Below are 22,617 nucleotides of genomic sequence, written 5' to 3' on the forward strand. Positions count from 1 at the left end.
TGGTGAAGCTAATGCCTCAGGGACCATCACTTTGCACAAGTCTAGGGGCTCGAGTGATTTTGTATTTATAATTTGTGGGGGTCTGTACAAAGAGGATTTCTGCAAATTGTTCTAAGCTTCAGCACCACACCTCCCAAAATTTAGCCCTGCCCCCACTCCTTCTCAGGCTGCCTCCTCCTGAGAAGCTGTGCTCCTCTCCTTGATGGCAGTCATTCTGCCACAAGGTGGCGCCAAACATCCTAACGTGAGACAGAGCTGCACCGAATCTGAAAGCAAAGCCTGAGGTTTCTGCTTCCACTCTTAGAAGCTGAAATACCCACTTATTTGCTCTTCTTCCTATCTGTGGCAACCTAACGCTTCTCTTTGCATGTTTCTAGTTTCATTTTTTTAAGCTACCCTGAGTTGGAGTTTAGAGAGTTCAGAAAAATTGTCTTTGTAAAGCTTATATATTGTAGGAACTAGAGAACTTTTAGCCAACTTAGAAAAAACCAGTTAGAAATGAGAGAGCCCAAGGAAAAGAGAAAAACTCGGGTGAAAGAAATAAACAAAGTAGGTGTTCAGCAAGTTCACATCTTTTTACTTGTTAAAACTTGCATAGTTAGAGAAGTCAGGATGAAACTTCAACACTCAGTACCGAAAATTCTCTGAATTTCAATTCCTCTGCCCAGAATATCTACTAAGTGTTTCTGTAGAGAAATGTCAGAAACCATTCCATTAAAACAAAAACAAAAACCTGTATTTAAGTCAGGGAACTGGAAAACAACAATTTGTACTATTTGAGGTCAGCAGTAACTTGGCACAGAATAATTTTAGGGCATTAAGTAAATAAGGATTAATATTTGGTAACTGAGCAACACAAATGGAAATCTTTTTTATATTATTTTTTAGAAGGTGAAACTAAGATTATTGACATGTATTTTCAAAAGACATTTTAATTCTTGTCAACCACTGTATGCAAAAAAATGCTAATCTGCGAGACTAAATTCATGTCCCTTGAGGCTCTTTTTATTTATTAAAAATGTTTATATTCTCATTCATTCTGTGACTATCTGCAGATTGTCCGTGCTTTAAGAGCAGTGTGTGTGAGCTAAGTTCCTTCAGTCATGTACAACTCTTTATAACTCTATAGCCTACCAGGCTCCTCTGTCCATGGGATTCTCCAGACAAGAATACTGGAGTAGGTTGCCGTGCCCTCCTCCAGGGGATTTTCCCGACCCAGGGACAGAACCCAGGTCTCCTGCATTGACACTAGCACCACCTAGGAAGGGCCCCTTAAAGAGCAGAGTGAGCAAGAAAAGAGGGAAAGCAGTCATCGCTCCGCCTTTTTTTTTTTAATACCTTTTACAGTTCACAGCGTTTTTCAAATCATTCTGAGCACAGAGAAAGATTTTTTCTGGGGAAGTCACTGATGGCCACTATAATAACAACACCTGCTGTTTACTGTGCACATAATCCACTCCTCTTTCCTTCTGAACAACTCTGTGTTGTCTGTGGACATACGGGAAGCAACTCAGTTGGTTTGTTGGCGACTTTTATAGGGTGAATTTCCTTTGGAAAAGTAAATGGATGGCTACATTAACTCCAGCTGGGAAAGTAGGTTCCAGCCATTCTACTTTCTGCCGCATTTGTATATTCAAGCCATGTCCCATCATTTCCTACCCCACCCAGCCCCACCACTGCACATCCAGTCCTAGCTCACCCCACATTTTCAGACTAGGCCCACATGCAGATAAGAAAGGGCCTGTTCTCACTCTAGGTTGCCTGGCATGGATGGATACCACTTGGGTCTCTAAATTTGGCAAGATCTCCAAACTTCCTAATATTCCTGGTACTGAGTTTGTTCTTCCTGTGCCAGAAGAGATGGTGATCAATCCGCAGGGTTAAAAAATAAATAAATAGAATAACTGGCTGTCCCAGAAGCACCCACCTATTTCTCTGCACCTGAAAGAAACAAATGGGTTGATCTGAATGAGATGGTATATAGAAAAAGCTCAGCACAGTGCCCCGGACATCGTGAGCCTTCCCCGGGGCTTACATGCTGCCTGCATCCGTGCCTTCTGTGAAGCCTTGAACAAGCCTCCCACCAATGGAGCTATTTCTTGTTGGCCATCAGATCCCCTGGAGGAGGATATGGCAACCCACTCCAGTATTCTCGCCTGGGAAATGCCATGGACAGAGGAGCTTGGTGGGCTCCAGTCCACGTCTCACAAGACAGTTGGACATGACTGAGCAACCGAACAATGATAGTCACTACATCAGTGTCATCCAGCAATTCCAGCACAGCACCTGGTAAACAATGGGCATTCAATAAAAAAGTATCATGAATCTCAATTTCTTTCCCCTTAAGATAGGGACTGTAATATCTGATTTCAGAGACTCTTCTATCACCTGCTAAAGAGCCCAGACATAGAAGAATTTTATTTTTCTCCTTTTTTCTTGGAAGAAAGATGGACTTGCCCACTTCTCTGGCATGTCCCCACATGGCTTACAATCAGGTAGCCACACAAATAGTGTATGATCTTTAGTCCCCCACATATATACACATCTCCATTTAATCTCTTCTTTGAAAACATTAGACATAATTTTATTGGGCAGTTAAGGGAACACAAGCCTGCTAGATCAAAGTGGCCAACTGGTCACCCAACCCTCCCAAAGTGAGGCTGTAGCTCATTATAGCCAATTGGTTAACCACATCTCCCTCCCTTGTATATCAACATGCCCCAAAAAACAGACTCAGAAGTCCTGGGCACTGAAGAGAAAATCTTTTCAGGTAACCAACAGTATTAAAAAACCAGACCACATCTTGAAAGATAAGTAGGGCTATAAAAAATCAGAGGTTCCCACAACCTGGGTCCCTCCCCAGGTCCCTCCATAGAGTCTCACAAAGCCCAGGCTCTGCTGACAATGCCTTTTCTTTAAACAGATGAATTGCTCCTTCCCGGACACTTTTGGACTAAAACCTGAACCTTCGCTTTCTTTGCAATTGTGTTTGTTGTCTGCGTTGTTTTCGAGGATCTTAATTCTGGCTTGAAGCACATCTCCCTCCAGCTCTCATACTTGGTAACATTCAGCTTCCTCTTCTGCAGGTTGTAGGCAGGAAACTGGAAAATGGGCCACAGGAAACCTGGCCTCCTACATCTGTCCCACTTTGTAATTGCAGCTCTGGTTTCATTTTGCCTGTGTGTCAGCTCTGTTTTAACCCTCAACACAACGGCCAAACTCTGCTTTCTGAAAGAACACTGCTATGCTTATTGCCCAAGGAAACTCACCGAGACTTTTTTCCCTTCCCCAGAGTAATTAACCGTATGAATTCAACATGGAAAAAAAGTACTAAGCAAATTCTCCTAACAGTAGTCATTTGGATCAAAAGTCATATGGAGCTAGAAAAATGATTCATTCAAGGTAATCAAACTACCACTAAGTCCCCAGTGAAAATTTAAGACCGCTGGATAGTACTGTACACAGCAGAAGTTGTTGTATATCAGGATGATTACTAGCAGTCCAAGGCTGTCAGATGAATTCTGACTTTTGAGGCTTTGATAAGTAACATATGAAAATAAATTATAATCATCCCTCATTATAACTTCTCATTATGATGCTATTTCAAATTATGTTCTTAACCATACAGCTATTAGGTTGAACCATATGATATTGTTTTCATGGGTTGAAAATAGTCAAATACCAGCAATCTCTTATAGTCAACCTAAAACATACGATTGTTAATATACCGAGAGAATAGATACACACACACACACATACACACACTCATCTCCAGGGCAGTATCTTCCTCCTGTGTTTGGTCTATGGACCCTTTTTGAGAATCTAACATTCTCTAGTGGGGGAAAAAAGATATATTTAGATCCTAAAGATAATTTATAAATCTCAGAGAGCCCCATTCTAAAGGAAATGTTAGCTATATCTTTCCCCACCACCAGCAATACTGTGTCCATGGAATTTTCAAGAATAGGGCTTCTACAAAAAAAAACACAATTTCTTCTTTAAAGAGCATTTTTTTTTTAATGTTAGCATGTGACGAGCATTTACTATGCATTTACTACGTTGTCTAAATTGGATACCCATGATTTAATGAGGTAGAATAAGATGCTCCAGCCACAGGAGTATTATGAGAAAACAGAGACTTGGATCCAGGTGCACCTGGATTCTGAGTCCAGCTTCTTAATCACCACACACAGTTCTCCCAGCAGAGGTTTCATTTCTTATATGCACACCTTATAGCTACTAAGAGAAACGCCCCATTTTAACACAGAAGGAAATATAGTTAACATTCCCATGAGACATCAAATCAAGAAGTTTCCTTGTTCATGTCTGGTTTTGCTTCTGTAACTCCAGTTGTTCCAACTGGTTCTAAGAAAGTTTGAACCCATCCCATCATTTAAAAACATACAAAAAAAAGTTCCCCCTTTTTAAAACATCTACTATTGGTTTTAATACGCAGCAGCTTCATCCAATGCTAAATAACCAAAGTTGCTTCTTGATGATAAGAAGCTGTGCCTTCTATTATCTAGTTCTTTCTCAATAGGAAAGACATCCTCCCGTTTGGTGTGTACTCACGCGCTAGATGGGTGGATCAGGAGGAACATGGGAAATGAAAGGTAGGTGATCTCACCTGCCCCCCAAGCAGAGCCCCAAACCTGCATGCATTTCATTTAACAATGATATGACTCATGAGAAACACATCACTGAGAATAGGGGCAGGCTGGGGACCCCACTAAAAAGATGTGACCTACCAGACTTGGTGAGCACCCAGCAGAGGCTAAAAATACTTTCTTTAAAAACCAACATCTCTGGGGAATCCCTGTTTCAGGTTCTAAGAAAGCAATACGTGGGATCTCATGGTGTCTCATGACATGCATATAAAATAAAAAAGGTGTTTTGCATTGAGTAAAACTTACTTAAAACCTTGCTAAGTGTTCTTAAGTTTGAGCTTCAATTTAACGAGCTCCCTAATTTCCAGTGGGTACTTTTCTTCCACACTACCCCCTGATTCTTATATTTCATAGGCCTTTGAATGGAAAAATCTTTTCCCTAAATTTCTGTACTGTTAATAAAATTTAATCCTGTGTGCAAGGAGAAACACTGGATGTCAGAACATATAAATTCTGATCATAGTCATGGCCTTGAGGAGTTGCATGATCTCAGGGAAGAATGTTAATTTCTCTGTTTCAACTTTTTAAGTAAGACCAACCCTAACCCTGCTCCATACAGGGTTAGCAAACTACAAACTACTTTTCTTTGATGAAGAGTATTTCAAAAATAAAAATCTAAGATATCCTTTTGATCAATATGCTGTCTAAATGATCTTTAAAATAAAAATGGAATACCTTCAGCTTCAAATAAAGCCTTCAGAGAGATATATTTTCTTTTAATCTGTGAACTATGTAGAAGGCAGAAAATGTTTAGTTACCTACTTTTACGAAAATCAAAAACAAAGGAAATCTCACATGCCACTTCTACTAGGATGAAACTATAACCTTTCAAGTAAAGTTGAAAGCTCCTCTGTGCTAAATAGTAAGTTGCGTATACACTCCACAAGGATATACAGAGTGCAGTCAGAACACTTCTGCATGATACAACATGATGGTGGTTTTTCCACATCCAGAAACTGAGACATTTCCTGCCAGAGCATCCTCCAAACTCCACTATTGTGTTGAAACTGTAAAATCTTTCTAAATCAGGACGGACTTCCTCCTATTATACTTTAGAGGCGTCTTTCTGGGAAGGGTAGATTCAAGGCAAAAGGTAGGAATTCCTGCAGCACCACCCAGTGGAAACATAAGAGAGAAAAAAAGGGGCGGCGGGGTGGGGAGGGGGGAGAAAACATGTTGAATTAAACAAAAGTCATGTCATAAACTCTGCTAATTAGAACTCTGGACAGTGCGCTTTTCCCATCAATTCCCTCAATGCACCCACACAAATGATCAACATCACATCTGCCTGGTCTCTCTCACACATGTATACACACACACACACACACAGGGCCGACACTAGGGCCAGGGAGGAAGGAGTCCCGGATGGGGTCAGGAGTGGCCTGCGACACCATCCCTTCCTTGCAGAAGGCCCCCCAAGGGACCATGGGGACCAGGAAATCTGCACAGCTGTGCTCGGTGTCCCCGTCCAGCTGCAGGGTCGGGCATTTCCTGGTAGAAAGGTAACCATCTGTGCATCTTCCCCTTTCCCTGGTCTGAATGCACTCAGTCTGGGCCACCTCCAACATCTGCAGGCATTTCAATCTCCCTCGCTTCCCCCCGACGGGGGAAAGGCTCAGAGCTTCCCCTTCCCTTGTGGCCCTGATCTCCAGTCCCTCAAACTCTCTTCATGGTGACCACTGCTTCTGCTCCTCTGTCTGACCAAAGCCTCCCACAGATCATTTCAGTCCATCTCAATTCCACTTACCACCATCATCTGAACACGTCTCTTGGCCAGCGACTGCTTCTCATGCACGCATGACACATCAGGCTCCTGATCTTGGGAACAGGATGGAGCAAAAGGGACCCTTGACCCTCTCCTTCCAGCTTTCCTTCCCAGAGAGCCCTGGCATCAGCCAGGAGAGGGAGAGAGCTGTGGTCTTCCCAGAGACACTGGAAACTCTCTTGTCTTCTCTACAGAACTTAAAATAATCAAAGTATCATTTCCTCCACGTCCTGGCTATTGTAAATAGTGCTGCAATAAACATTAGGGTGAATGTATCCTTTGGAATGGTTTCCCCCGGGTATATGCCCAGGAGCGGGATTGTTGGATCATGATAGTTCTATTTTTAATTTTTTAAAGGAACCTCCACACTGTTCTCCATAAAAATCCAAAAAAGAGAGGATCTATGTATACGTATGGCTGATTCATTTTGCTGTACAGCAGAAAATACCACCACATTGCAAAGCAATTATACTCCAAATAAAGGTTTTTTTTTTAAAAAGCATCATTTCTTCAATCATATCTGAATGCCTATATCACTAAAAGAAAAATGGTCACCAACACTCCTAGTAAAGTTATCTTTCCCTTTTCCTGGAATAAGTCCACCAAAACCATTTTCCATGTCTTCTAAAAATAGAAAATGATACTAGTTAGCTGATCTTGACATTGTTTATAAGTATATGATCGGTGTTAGAAATGTTACAGCATTTTTGAACTGTTTACAAATGGCTAATAATAATATAAATATAAACCTTTCCCCTTTCCTTTTTCTGAAGTGTAACATTTCACAAAATGTGCTGGTTTGTGAAAATGTCAAAATTTGGCTGGGATATATTGACTAACAGTAGCTAGTTTTGGGGGCCTTACTATATACAGTACTGTTACAAAAATAGTGGCAAGTCCCTGGTATTTGTGACGTCAGCTTTAGGGATTCTGGAGAAGCACAAAAGACCTGCCTTCCAGGGGTGGCTACCTAAGCAAAGATCCACGCTTACTTGAGCATCACTACTTCTCTTGAGTGCTCTTCTTGACAAAATGCTTGGCATGGTTTAGAAAATGCAAATTCTCGGCCTCAACATTTATACATAAATCTGGTATGATAATATGTTCACATTGGAAGGGATCTATAAAAAACAGTGACTCTGCAGTCTTCAAAATATCATCACCTGCTCATGTGGTGGACATCTGTGGGGGATTTTAGCTGTGTCTAAAGTCATGAAGGTACAGTCTCACTTTTATAGCTTTACTGTCTCCATATGCATAATTCTCTCCCACATTTTTGTAGAGATACCAAGTGTAGCTATATATGACAAGTATGGTACCAAAATGCAGAGTTTCGTCTAAATTCAAATAACTGCTAATAAAGTTCTTTTTAACATGAAGCAAAACTACAACAGCATGAAGGTAAAATGGCAAGCAAAAGGCATCTCATTGTTTGAGAGAACGTCCATTTCAAAAATCTAGCCTGACTTGTAGATAAACTGTAGAAAGTGGAACACATTTAAAATATCTTGGTGTTTCTGTTGAGTATAATTATTTGTATCTTTTTTTTTTATGTTGCAAAAACAGATAATGTGTGATTTCAAAACTAATCTTCTCCAAGGCGTTATACTTGAAATCTGTTTATTAACCCCCAAACTGCAATGAATAAATGAACAAAATAACAATGAAACTGTCATCAAGTGGAAGACTGAGAGTTCATTCATTCGTGTCAGGCTGACGTGCACACGTTTCCTTTAAGAAACCAACAAAAGCATCCAACAGGAGAACCGTTGTTGGCGGCATCAGCATCCAACATCAGTGTGCCAAAAAGCCTCCTCACACACCTTAATTCCCACGTGGGCGCCTGCCATCCACCAAGTCGGGTTAGCCCTTTCCTTACATGTCATATATGACTTGTTCCTCTGCTTACTCTTCCAGTAATTGTTCCACACAAATATATTAATTGCACAAAATAAGTGCCAGCTTCAACTTTAGATGATCTTTTCCCTTTGCTAAAGAAAATCACCCTTTCTGTATTTGAAGCATTTGGTACATATACGATCTTCTCCATCAAGGTCTGAAAGTCTCTGTTTTCCTAAAGACAAATTGGTAAGTCTTAATATCTAGGTGGCTCAGTGGGTAAAGAATTCGCCTGCAATACAGGACACACAGGAGACTTGGGTTCAATCCTGGGGTTGGAAAGATTCCCTGGAGGAGGGCATGGCAACCCACTCCAGTATTCTTGCCTGAAGAATCCCATGGAGAGAGGAGCCTGGCAGGCTATAGTCCATAGGGTCGCAAAAAGTCGGACATGACTAAAGTGACTGAGCACACACAGCATGTACAATATTTAGGTTAAAAAAAAAAACAAAGGATGTGGCAAAGCCTGGAGGAGGGTGCTGTTCTTGTGGTTCAGTTCTGATTTAAATCAAAGCAGGTCAAAACTCTGGGGAGCAGTGATGCTGAGCTTCTGGGAGCCCCAAGTACTCTTGGGTCATTTGGTTTGCTTTAAGACATCTTTTAATAGCATATACTTCTGTAATGAAAGTAATTCACTTTAGGAAATTGTTTAACACTCTTCAAAATTACTCAGTGCATCTAAGGATAACAAATGCAGAATTGAGAATCAGTGCTAAAGAACCTAAAGAAGTGAATGAAGCAAAGTCAGGAACGCTAAGTGGCTGGATGATCCATGCTTCTGGTTTTGCCTCCACCATCAAAGATGGAGAGGGCTCACCAACAGGCAATCTTCCCTCCTCTAGAGACTCAGCACCATGGGACAGCATCTCTCTCTCTCTCTCCACCTGGGGTTTAATTACTTCCAACCCTGACTCAGAATATCACTGGGAGAATCTGGAGATGTTTGTCCTAAAATGCTTCTAAAAAGAAAGAAAGAAAAAAAAAAAAACCTAGCCATGCTCTACTACCCAACACCTTCTGGTCTAAGTGATCAGTATCTGGAGTTTTAAAAACAGGCAGGAATGTTAGCAAAAAATAGCTTCCCCAAAACCCTCATGAAGTCTAGAATCCAGAGAATTTCAAATGTAAGACCATACAGAAAAGATCAAGGAGCTGCATCCACATAGTCTTCAAATGATGCTAAGTGGTTTGGTCCCTTCCTGTATGTTCTATATGGAGCTTTCTTCTCTCCTGAAAATTATATTAAAAAATCCAAGCTCTTTTGAGTTCTCAAAGCAATGATTCTTTGGGATGAGAAGAGCTCTGGCAAACTTTCCCTTATGCCAATCCTCTATATAGAACTGGGGCCTGAATCCCACATGAGAAGAGGGACTCTGTGGAGAAGTAGCAAAAACTGAGACCATGTATTGTCTCATTCTCTTAGACTCATGCATTCCTCCTGTAGCTCCATCCACAGAGGCACACACACATGCCAATGCTCTAGTAAAGGGGTACTGAGGAAGTTACCTCTCCAGTTCATTATTAATCAGAGACATATTCTTAACTATTAGTGTTGGGAAACTGTTCTCACATCTACAGCCTTTTTCGTTTGCCTAACAGAACATTCTGATTCTCCTGGGCTCTCGTGTCACCACTGTGATAATGACAAGGACTTACAGGTGTAAACATCTTAAGAATTCCTGCAGTTAATTCCTACAGAGGGACCCTGCAGTTACGTGGGAGCACATCCCGGAATAAATTCTGGGCCTTGTTTTGTTGTGGTAGTTGTCATAATCTCTCTCTTCTGACAATTAACTGCAGGGAGAAAAAAAATATTGCTTAATTACACCTTCTGATTAATCAAGGTTTGACTATCAACAAACTACTCCTCGGCAAAACCCAGCTGAAATTAGCAGCAGATCTAGCCCTCAACTGAAAACAATTTAGGTATTTAATTATTCATCCTTTCATCATCACCCAGGCAGTCTTATTATTTTAAAACTCAATCAGAAATGTCATTTACTATAAGCAGTTATAAACAAAAGCTACACAAAGGTTTTAGTATAAATGAAGAAGCACTTTTAACAGTGACTGTTATGGAACTCAGCCCAAGGAACCTATGGAAATTTGGTCAACTGAAGTCTCAATAAAGGACTATGATTGCTGTAGAATGATTCATTTTAATATGGAAAGAACTTTACATTGAGATTCTTTCAAGCTGTACTATCTTATAAATTACCTAACTGCTAACCAAGCACTCTGAGTATAACACTTATCAACAACAGAGCTAAAGTTTGTCCCCTCAGATGATAACACACTAACCTGATCTCTATAAATTCACTTTTGCTGCAAATCTGGACAAAAACTCTGGACAACAATATATCCTCAATAGAGGACATTCTTGGCTGTCTATTTGGTTTAACCAAGAGATATGCCTCTTATTAATTCAAATAACTTACTGTCTAAGCAAGAGCTGGATTTAGGAATAGCAATATCAAGTTCACTGGCAAAATGCGGGGAGAAGAGCCATACTGACAAAATCTTTCCCCTTCAGGTTGCTTTTAACTCAATGGATGTCACATATTGTACAAAGGGCTGGAATAAATACAAGGATGAGAAAAGATGAGGCCCAGTGGGAGCTTACAGACTGTTGGGCAAGACTGATGAGCAATACATCTTGATACATTCATGTGCAGATATCCCTCAGTTTCTGCATCTAATGAATTTCAGGGTTTGGATGGTGACTTCAGATAACAAGGGGTAGCCAGCTATCAAATCTACATGGTTCCTGAGTTTTGGATAAGGAGTATTAAGGAATAAGAAGAAACATCAACCCCAGCTCCAGAAACAAACATCTGAAACTGTTTGGTACCTGCGCTTGGATAGCAAGAATCTGCAGAGGAAGAATTCAGGTAAAAGGAAAACACAAGTAAATCCGGTGACAAGGGCTCTAAAGGCCAGGGATGGAAGATGGGGGAGATCTGGTCTGGAGAACTGGCAAAGGTTTCCCCGGGGAAGGGATGGTTGAGCAGAGACCTGACAGATGACCAGATGCTGGCTCAAAAGTGTAGTGAGAGAAGTTGATGGGAACAGAGGACCAGGAGGGGATTCCCAGAAGACAGAAGAGCATTTGGAAGGGCCCAGTGGTCAGAGGGCACGTTACACATTTGAGAACTTGAGGAAAGGCCAGTGGAGTTGGCCTAAATCACAGCATGTCGCTTACATTAGAGATTTTTGGTCTGTATCCCAGCTGCAGCCGCTGGGAGATTATAAGCAGAGGAGCCACAGGGTCGGAACTGGGTTTGAAGGACTGCTCTAGCTTGTGGGCAGGGAAGGGACTGGAGGGGATGAGGGGAAATGTGGACCCCCTCAGATTCAGCGAGGGGGAAGGATTTTCAAATATGATCAGGAGGAAAGAGCAGGGACCCAACCTGGTGATCAAAATCTTATCCAGGCTACTCAGTACCCAACCTGGAGATAGTCACTGGTGTCCCCAAGAATGAGGCAGTCATGGTCTTTAAAACAAGGGGTGCCTGTCACAAACCTCAAGAGGAGGAGGAAAGGGGGCTTGGCACCTTCCCTTGGGTGATCCTGATTCAACAAGGGGCAGAAATGGGATTGAAGGGAAACTTACGGGGAATCCCTTTTTCCACCACCAAACAGTTTCAAAAACTTGCTGCCTGTCTCTCAAAGTCAGCTTTTGGGGGATGACAGCCAACATTTACTTTACACTTTCATAACTCCTGGAAGAATTCAAGTTCTCTATTCTAAAAAAAAAAAAAAATCCAACACAAATAGGACTTTGGATCTAACTCTCCAACCACTCTATCCTCTGGCCAGGAAAACCTCCGTCCAGGGAGATCTAACAAGTTAGCCTCTAAACCCAACTTGTTTTAAGGGAATCTACTTTTTCCTGCAACATACATATGACTGTTGGTTAGCATAAGTGATACTAAGTAGTGTAGAAGGGATTTTTTTTTTCCCCTCTTACAGGATGATGAGGAAATCCACACGTTTTGACAATTTCTTTTTAACCAAGCAGATCAAATAAAAATACTACAGTATTTTATCCTGGAGCTCTGGGGTTTAGTAACATGGTAGAATCATGAAATTGCCATAATATAATGAAAAAAATAACCAGGGAATGTTTCTAGATGATAGAAATTTCTCTCCTTGGAGGTAAAGGGTGGGGATTACATAGGTGTATACTGTAACACTTCAGATCTGTGCAATTTCATGCATGTAAATTATATATCAGTGAAAGAAATAAAAAGACACAAAGAGTCTCAGATTCATTCTACTTTTGGAGTAAATGACCCCTAACCTCACCAAACAGTCTCATCACTCCCATATTTATACTTGGAAAATTAGGAACTGTCCTTAGATATGGTAACTTTGAAAATACTTTGGATGCTATGTGCTTTGGAACTTCTTTTTAGAGCATGTATATGAGTAAATTTATTTTAATCCAATTCAAATCAGAATCTATTAGCATAACTATCATCTTAATTTCTTTAAAAATATGCAAATAAATCTCACATCCAATTATAAAATAATCCCATTTAATTCCTAATTTAATAACAACTTTCCAGCAACTGTAAATTAAAACACACAAAGTGGTCTGTGAGTAATTCCTAGTGGCAAGTCAACCAAATTACAACTTATTTAAAAGGTCAATTCAAAGTTTATTTTTAAATTGCTGACATATATTTGAGTTTCCAGTAATGGATGAAAATCATTTTCATTTTGGTTGTGGGTAGGGATGATGAGGAGTCAAATTTCTACATAAAAGACTGAATTATCTACCATTTTTGAAGGCCCATAGGATGTGTTAACAGTGCACCCCAGACACAGAAAAATACAAACTAATGGTTACTGAAAGGAAAAGAGGACTTGGCAGGGATGAATTAGCAGGTGGGGATTAATGTATACATGATACTATATATAAAACAGATAACCAATTAGGACCTACTGCACAGCAGAGGGAATTATACTCAATATTTTGTAGTAACCTATAAGGAAAACAATCTTAAAAAGAATATACATAATTGAATCATTGTTGTACATCTGAAATTAGCTCGTTATTATAAATCAATTATGTATCAATCAAAAAGAAACAGTACACACACACACACACTGATAATTCCCTTTACTGAGGCTGTATTCTAAGTGGCAAAACCAGAATTTTCACATTCTCACTGCCACAGTCTCAGCCAAAAAGCTGGATGATCTCAATTCAAATTGGTCACGGGCAATAATAATCTTGAACTGCAAATTCACTGAAGATACCAACTTCAAAGTTCGGAAACTTTACTGATATAAAATGAAACACTAATGAATAAGAGTCACCCAATGGGCAAGAAGCACCTTCTTCCCTTCTTTACAGCTAGAGAAGTTCAAGGTGTATTTCTGGTCTAACCTAGTTTCTCTGTTTTCACCACTGAGCATTCTATTTTGATGTGTAGCACCCTGGACTTCCTGTTACTACATCTTGATATTCTTCTGCAAATCATGACTCATCCTTAAATCACAGAGAAGCTCATCAAAATCCCAAACTTCACAGCATATATGAATTCAGTCTTTCATGAGGGCAGCATTCTTAGAACATGACTTGGGAGCCACAGAGACGAAAGTACTGAACGAGTTCATGTAGAAATTATGTCAATTCACTGTTGAGTCAACACATTTATTGGATCAATAAATACAAGCTCTATGGGTGGTGATTTTGGTCTTAGGACAAGTTATTAAACTGTGTTACACGATATATTAACTGAAAATAAGTTACAAAACAGAAAGTATAGTGTGACTCCAATTAACAATTTTGTGTGTGCATGTGTGGGTATGTGTGTATGTATTTTTAAAGATCAGAAAAAAAAATACACTGAAGTGCTAACAGGGATTATGGGAGATGTTTATTATTTTTTCTTTGTGGTTTTCTCACTCTTCCTAATTCACATTAATATTTTTATAATGGAAAAAAACAACCTTTAGAAAATATTGCTATACTAATGTGACCTCAAATATATCAATCTATGAAGGCAAAAGGGAATTACAGACAAATAATAAAACATGAAAAAATCTTGCCTTAAACATACAGAAACATCTGCCAGAAATGGAGCCCTTCATTCAAATGACCACAACTGCTCATCCGTATATGTAGGTATTGGCCCTTAGGGGCAGAAGCTGTCTGCCCACAGTCAGGTCAAACCCAAAAGGGATAGAGAATCTTGTTTCTTTTAAAGTTTAATGAGGAACCCCAGGTCTAGAAATCACAAAGATGGCTGAATCATTCCCTGGGACTAGAAAGGAGCAGAGCCATTAATTAGTAAGCAGCAATTCACCATCAGCAAAAAAAAAAAAAAAACCCTCTACTCCAGGAAGTCACATCCTTAATTTTTTTTTTCAGTGTATTGGGTTTGTTTGGTTTTAGGTAATGTTTTGCAACCATGTTGGTTTTCTGAATCTGATAAACATATAATTGGGCAGCACAGGATGCATAAAATCCAGTATCTGACAGCTAAGAATGGAATACTTTAATTTATATACACTGCCTGGAAGCCCTTTACAACTGATTTCAGGAAAAGATTCAAGTTCTAAAAAGTTATTACAAATATAAATTTCAATTAGGATCTCACAATTACAGTTATTACGTATTACCAGGTTTGAATTATTAAGCTTTTTTTTTTAAATAAGAGAAGGTCTTTCATAAATGTTTAGCAAACATCAAAATTAAAATAGGGCTGAAAAAAAAAAAAAACCACTGCTCTCCCCCATCTGGGCTACTGCCATTCTGGTCTAGACAGCATTAGTACCAGGTAAGTCAGCTTCAGAGAGGGTCTAGCTCAGCTCACAAAGGTACGCCATCACACTATCATTATTTACATGTCGTTCCACACATACTACTAACCAAAAAGAGAAAGGGAGAGAAAATTCTTGCCTACTTTGTTATTCAACATGACAGAAAAGTGCCAATGATGATTTTTATATGTCCTATTTGTTGAATGAATTCATATGAAAGTTATCATCTTCATCATTAACGTAAACAAGAGTTTCTCAATCTGGGTACTCCTGACATTTTGGGCTAGAAAATTCTTTGTGATGGGCTATCCTGGGCATTGTTGGATGTTCAGCAGCATCCCTAACCTCTACTCAGTAGATGCCAGTAGTATCCCCTCTGATTATGACAACCAAAATGTCCCTGGATATTGTCAAATATCCCTTGGGAAGCAAAATTACTCTTAGTTGAGAACTGATATAAATGAACATCATGCATTCCAAATAACTTATCAGAATAAAGAACTTGACCTCCTTTTTGTTTTGAAGGAAATGTAGTCTACAGAGGAGAATATTTACAACCTTTATCCTTAAGATAGATCCTGCAGAATGATGCTGCCTTTGGAAAGCTTTTTTCCTTATCTGTTTATTGTAAGTTCTGTTATCCTACTTACAGCTTTCAATGCAACAATTTATTGAGCATCTACTCTGTGCCAGGTGCAGTGTTGGGGACATCCTGTACTCATGTCCACTGACTCACACCCTGGTGGGGCTGGTTGGGTTGTTTTCAGGACATGCTTTGCCACCAGAAAAGAAACGCTGACACCTTAAAAACTCCTCAAGAGAGCAGCATGTCCTTGTCAATAAAGGAGATCCACAATTGCAATCAGGTTCCTTAAAATTATTTACCCTTTTTAGTAACTCTACACATTTCCAACATTGAAAGGTTAAAAAAAAAAAAAAAAAAAGCCCAGAAGGCCTTGGCTATATTTGGCATAGAATGACCATCAGGGGTTTTTGCAGGGAGGATCATTACTGGAAACCCTAAAAACATTTAGGGACAGTCTTCTTAACTGTCTGACCCGCGAGCCCTCCTAACACAATTTGTAATTTTATAATCCCCATAAATTGAAACTCATAACTGACCTTTCCCAAATAAAAGTGTATCACACAGAGAGAGAGAAGGGAGAGAGATCAGAGGGTATTCTGTTTGCCAATAAGACTCAGAAATCAATTTGAGCTCATTAACAGTTGCCTGGAACACGCTCGGTTTCTCATCACCTCCGCCGCACCCCCCCTCTCCCCCTCCAACTGAAGCACAGATGAGAGAGGATGGGTGTGTTTGAGCTGCTTGGGTAACAGAAACTTCACACACACACACACACACACACACACACACACACACACACACACGCACGCACACGCGCGCGCACGGACAGCTAGGAGAGAAAAACCTTGTAAGCCCAAAATCCAAAATGACTTCAAAGTTTAAGATGCTACCCTGAAAAGGTTCGTTGGGCGACTTGCCCCTCTAAGTAAATAAAGCCATAACTTGTCTCGGTCTCCAGCGCAGGGCTCCCCCGGCTGACAGTGGCTGCACAAAACCCCTCCTGTGCTGAGCAGCGGAAACTCCTAATGAGATTAGTTGGTGTGTGTGCAGACATTACTTAGCAATGACTAAAGGGGCTCTCTTCCTGCAGCAGCCAGTGGAAAATTCAGGGAACTTTTTCCCCCTGCAGCAGCAGAATCCCTTTAACCCTCTCCCCAGCCAACTCCAAAAACAACTCAGCCTCCCCCGGCGTCCCCCACCTCCCGGCTGGGGTGCTGGGGGAGTTAAAGACCCGCCAGGGGCTTCCAAAAGCGGGAGGGTGGGAGGGGGCCGGCGGGGAAGGGGCGGGTGACCCCTCGAACACTACAAAGGAAACTGTAAAAGGCACAAATATATAAACCTGAGAAGGAGCAAACCACAGTTTCTTTGTGAGCTCCTCTAGTGAGTCATTTTCAAGATGCTGTCTGCTGCCAGTTTCAAAGCGGAAGCGCATGGCAATTAGTCTTGCCGTTTCCAGACAAGCCAGAAACTCTCCCGACACTCGTTTTTTTTTCTTCTTCTTCTAAAAAGCCCCTTTTGCAGTTTCTGAAATAACATTTCTTTCTCCCACCCCCACCCGCCGCCTAACTGCAGCTTGTCCTCAAGATGATTCGGTTCAGAAAACGTAACAAAAATCCAGACCTCCGATTTTTCTTTTAACCGTCCAAAATTGTGATTGCTACCCCCTAAAGTTACAGTAGCATTACAGGCCAACATTCAGTTGCAAGTTGAAGAGCCCCATCCCAAACTGCTGCGGGCTCCAAGACCATCGCCGGCCTGCCGGGTCCTCCTCCCAAACCGTGTCCAGTAATGACTCTGCCAGCTTTATAAGGTCCAGTTGGGCGTGCGCCTGGGGCGCCGACCCGGGCTGGGGGTCACCTGCCGAGCCAGAGGGGACGCGGCCCCCAGCCCCGCCGCTCGGCTCCCCACGCCCTCCTCTTCCCTCCCCACCCCTGTTCTCCCTGAATCCGAGCATCCGTACCCACTGCAACCCCGAGGAAGTCCCAGCCCCCCTCGAAGGTCAGCGGTGGTCCAGTCTCCAGGCACGCAGCCTGCTCCAGTCACCGATCCTCCCGGGGACCCCAAGTCTCACCGTCCCCCGCTCCTCCGGCGCGCCCCCTCCTCCGGGCTCACAGCGCAGCCCAGGGCGGGGTGTGCCCGCGCCGGGTGGCCGCAGCCCCCGGGGCCGGCGCGCGGACCCAGGCGCAGGAACATCCCGCGGCGCCCACTCCCCGCGGCCTTCTAGCAGCCCCCCGGCCTGCAGCCTCCTACGCGGTGCCCACCCGCCCCACCCCCACCAAACCACACAGAAGAAAGGAAAGAAAAGAAAAAAAAAGCCAAACCAACCCCCACGAAACTTTGCAAGTGTCCGAGCAACAGGCACGAACCCTACTACCTACCCAGATGTGGGGGAGCTTTCAAGATCCTTCTTCGGGGGAATTTCTAGGAGGAACCGGGCGAAAGCCCCCGACTTTCCATGCTGACAGGCGTCTGCAGACGGTCTGTTGCTCTTGTAATGAGATCCTGATTTCCCCCTTTTTTTTCTTTCTCTCGCTCCCTTTTTTTTTTTTTTTCCCCCTCTGGTGTGTGTGAGAGCAGGAAGTTGGAGCAGTCAGGCCGAGCCGGCTCACTTCCTTTACTGCATTATTCCCCAGGCGGTGTGCAGTCTGTGTAAACAGGCTTTTCCGCCCCGCGCCGCGCGCCCCGGCCGCGGCTGTGCGCCGGGGCTGGCCGCCGAGGCCCGCGCATACTCCGCCGCCCCGGGCCCCGCACCGCGCCCGCGCCCCCGCCCGCCGCGCTCCCCGCTTCCTGCTCGGCCACCCCCGGGGAGGAGCCTCCGGACCCCTGGCGACTCCGAGTGGCCGCAGCCCCTCCCCACGGGGGGGCGGGCAAGTCGGCCAGAAACCCGGAGGAGCTGCCCCGGCGCGCTCAGGGGCTGACCTTGGGTGGCGGCCGGGGCCTGGGGGGTCCCTCTTCTCCACCCTCTAACCACCTCCCCCCGCCGCCCAACCGGGGGTCCCTGGGCTGGGTACTGCGCTGCGCGCCGCTGTAGGGGCTTGCCCTGCCCGGTTGGTCTGGACGCGGAGGCCCCAAGTGGGGAGGCGGCTGGACTTGCTGTTTAATGTCAGCTGGGATGGAAGAGCGGTGGGGCCGAGGGGCATCGGGAGTGGGGTCTCGGTGCTCTGGGCTAAAGGGCTACTTTGATCGTGGGTGGGGGCGTGATTGCTAAGGAGGAGAAGATGTTTGTTGCATGTGCAGAAAAGGAGGCGCGGGTTTTGTCTGAGAAAAAAAAAAAAAGCCAGCGCTCAGAGTAGGGGGCCCACTTTGGGGGAAAAGGATGAGAAGCCACAAACTGGAAGCCAGGATTCTCCAGAAGAGCCCTGTCTGGCCGTTCGCTATGGCCTACCCCGGGCCCGACCTTTCCTGCCTGCTAAGGGGACTTAAGAGGGAAATGAGCAGCGACCAGGGGCCCAGTGACTGAGGCTTCGGAGGGAGGCTCCGTGGTCTCAAAACTGGACCCCACACCACACTATTCCCCCATAAGGACACCCGCCTCGAAGGGCTCAGGCCAGGCTCTGACGAGAGAGCTCATCCACTGCCCTGAGGCTTAGAAGAGGGGGCCGGTGGAAGGATCCCCCACCCCAGTCCTGGGCTCCAGCCCCAACTGCTCAGCTTCTGGCCCCTTCCTTGTCCACGCCTCTCCCTCCTGAGCAGCGCAGACCCGCGTCTCCTAAATTTAAGAGTGTGCATCACGTAGGGGGCTTGTTAAAACGGGTTTTAACTTCACCACAGAAGTTCCTGATTCTAAAGGTCTGGGATGGTTCTCAGCCCAGGCTAAAGTTAGAATCACCTGGGGATTGTTTTGAACACTATTGATCTCTATGCACAGCCCAAACCAATTAAGTCAGATTTCCTGGTGGCAGGGCCTGTGTGCTTTCCAAAGGGTGGCTTTCTAAGAGTTCCCCTACTTGCTTATTTGTTTCTAATTTTTGCAATCTTTCTGAAGTCTATTTGTTTATGAATCTCTCACTCTTACTAACTGGGCTTCTAAGGGCAGGGTTGTATTTTACTCTAGTTAGTACCAGATCCCACCCCCAAGTGTCAATCAGAGCACCTGACCATAGGACGGTCCGGTTCCTCAGCCTTTGCTTTGGGGCTGGCGTGGATAGTTCACTGAGAAGTGGGGCTGTAGCCCACCAGACCTCCGAGAGAGGTGGGAAAACATGAAGAGTTCGGGGCTTGGGGGAAGGTAGGAGAGTAAAGAAGAAGGAGAGGGTATGCGGAAGAGGGCTATTTATCAACCCCTGATTTTCCACAGATAATTTTCCACTCTAGAGATTATTGCTTTAATCCCTAGTGGGCTTCTATCACTCAGTAGAGCTTACTCTGTACCTCTGAATGATCCAGCTGGGGACCAGGGGAATGTTCATTTTCTATCCTTCTCAGAGAAACAATCTCAGACATACAATTCAGAGCACTATGTTATCTAAAAAGTGTATGCCAAAGCAAAGCATGAGTGTATCTTAAACTAGTGGCTTTCATGCTTTTTTATTATATATCTTCATAAAAAAATCTTTGTTGAATCCTATTATGTAAGCAAGAGATTTACATGATTTTATTAGGCTTTGTTTTGAAGAAATGCTTATTTGTCTAAGGCACTTCTGAAACACTCATGGGCAGTCCTGGAGTTTCCCAGACCAAATGAAGACCTCCTTAAGTTTTCCTGGTGTTTTATTTAGGTTGTCCATATCACTAGTCCAAGCTTCTGCTTAAAATGAATAACTCAGAGCTGACACAGCTCTTCCTCAAGGTGCAGGGAGGTGTCAGCAGGCCTTAACTCAGGCTGCTGTAATAAATGCCAAGGTCGAGGTGCCAGCAGATTTGGTTCTTGGTGAGGGCCACCTCTTGTTGTGTCCCCACATGGCCTTTCCTCAATACACACATGTAGAAGGAGACAGAGGAAGCAAACTCTTTGGTGTCTCCTATCATAAAGGGCACTAATCTCATTACAGGAGCTCCACCCTCATGACCTCAGTTAAACCCAATTACTTCCCAAAGGCCCAGCCTCCTAATACAATCACACTAGGGGTTATTCGTTTCCATGTGAATTTAGGAGAGACATGGAACATTTAGTTCACAACTGCTATTGGTTTCCTATGCTTTCCTTCTCACTATCAAAAAGTGGCCAAAAGATGTAGCATCTAGTATTGCATGATCACATTCTTTTTATGCTTCTGTTATAAAACAGATAGGAGTTTGGATTATATGGATGATGAGTAATTTCTTCAGAAACCCTCTATGACAGGAACTCATAATGAATGCCAGCCAAGAGAGAATGAGGCTCTCTCAGCTTTGAAAAGAACAACAGATCTTACCAGAGATTGGAGTTAGTCAGTGTGATGAGTTCGAGGATGCTTGGGGCAGGATGGAGGAGGATCAGTTCAAGTAAACCTTATGGATGGAGAGTGGGGGTCGGGGGAGGGGTGTCTCTAGAAGAAAATCAAAACCTTGGTGTATTGGTCAGCTTTTGCTGGGATAATAGTATGTAGCAAACAGCCCCAACACCCAGTGGCTTACAACAACAAGTGGGTCTCAGTTGTCTGGGTTCAGGTTTGCTTCACATGTTTTTCTTATTCTGGGACCCAGGCTGAAGGAACAGGCTCAACACAGGACTTGTGACTTTCTAGAAGGACAGGAGCTCAAGAGAAGTGAGTGAAGACACATGGAGCCTCTTAACACCTCTGCTTAGGACTAGCACACCCTCAGGTCAACTCATAACCCAGAGGGGAAAGTGAGTCATGTGGCCAAAGCTAAAGTCAATGGGGTCGGGGGAAGAGATTGGGTTGGCTCTTCCCTGGTGGCTCAGTGGTGAAGAATCCACCTGTCAATGCAGGAGGCACAGGTTCAATCCCTGATCCCAAAGATCCCACATGCCATGGAGCAACTAATTCCATGAGCCACAACTATTGAGTCTGAGCTCTAGAGCCCAGGAACCCCAACTACTGAAGCCCATGTGCCCTACAGCCTGTTCTCTGCAAGAGAAGTCACCGTGATGAGAAGCCAGCTCACTCCGACTAGAGAGTAGCTCCCGCTTGCCGCAACTAAGGAAAAGCCCACGCAGCCACGAAAACTCAGCACAGCCAAAAATAAATAAATAAAATTATAAAAATAAAGTGCTTTTTAAAAATTAAAGTCAATGGGAAGACTTCCCTGATGGTCCAGTGCCTAAGATTCAATCCCTGGGCAGGGAACTAGATCTGAGATGCCACCACTGAGTTTGCATGCTGTAACTGAGAGATCCTCTGTGCCACAACTAAGACCCGCACAATGAGATAAATAAATAAAAAAATAAAGTCAATGGAACAGGGAGAAGGACAAAGAGGAAAGATGAGAGAAATATGAACAAATAATCTACCATAAGAGAAAATGGATGCTGGGTATTCAAAAACAGCAAATCTCATAATTTAACATTGCACAATGTGTAACAGAATGGGATGCTGTGAACAATTTTAAAAAATACAGATGGATGAGGAAGTATAATTAGATAGGACAAGAAAAAGTGAGTTTTAGAATATATCAGACTCAAATATTCTAGAACATAGAACAAATAATATATGAAACATATGAATTGATGGTATTAAACTTATGAATCAGTGAATTTTGGTAGAAACTTAAAAGTGGTTTGCTTCACTACTTTGGAGACTGCCTCAGTATGGGCGGGGATGTGGATGGGAGTTGGAAATAGACAGCCAAAGCCTGATGAAAAGGTGGCACGCAGGTGGCAAGTAGAAAAATGGAATCAGGAATTTGGGGATCCAGTCCCACACTGACTTATTCAGCTCTGTGACCTTGACTAAGTCACTCACCCTCTCTGAGCCTGCATGAACATCAGTTTTCACTGAATTTTACATTGAATGCCAAGTTTACATTAAAACAACATGTGC

The 22,617-nt window shown here is 43.1% G+C and overlaps 1 protein-coding gene across 4 annotated transcripts in view; it reads right to left on the reverse strand.

The window, feature by feature from the left end:
• Nucleotides 1-18,444, reverse strand: part of ELK3 (ETS transcription factor ELK3) — a 69,860-nt gene extending 51,416 nt beyond the window's left edge. Inside the window, exon 1 of one of the 4 annotated variants that reach the window (XM_070370328.1) lies at nucleotides 18,073-18,444. The gene's annotated coding sequence lies outside the window, so the exon portion shown is untranslated. Of the gene's footprint in view, nucleotides 1-6,414; nucleotides 6,599-18,072 lie in introns of those variants that run through there. The other 3 variants (XM_070370327.1, XM_005898410.3, XM_070370326.1) reach the window with 3 other exon arrangements.
• Between the last annotated feature and the right edge of the window lie 4,173 nt (nucleotides 18,445-22,617).

Source organism: Bos mutus, chromosome 5, assembly GCF_027580195.1.
Source record: "Bos mutus isolate GX-2022 chromosome 5, NWIPB_WYAK_1.1, whole genome shotgun sequence".
In the NCBI taxonomy this organism is placed as follows: Eukaryota; Metazoa; Chordata; class Mammalia; order Artiodactyla; family Bovidae; genus Bos; species Bos mutus.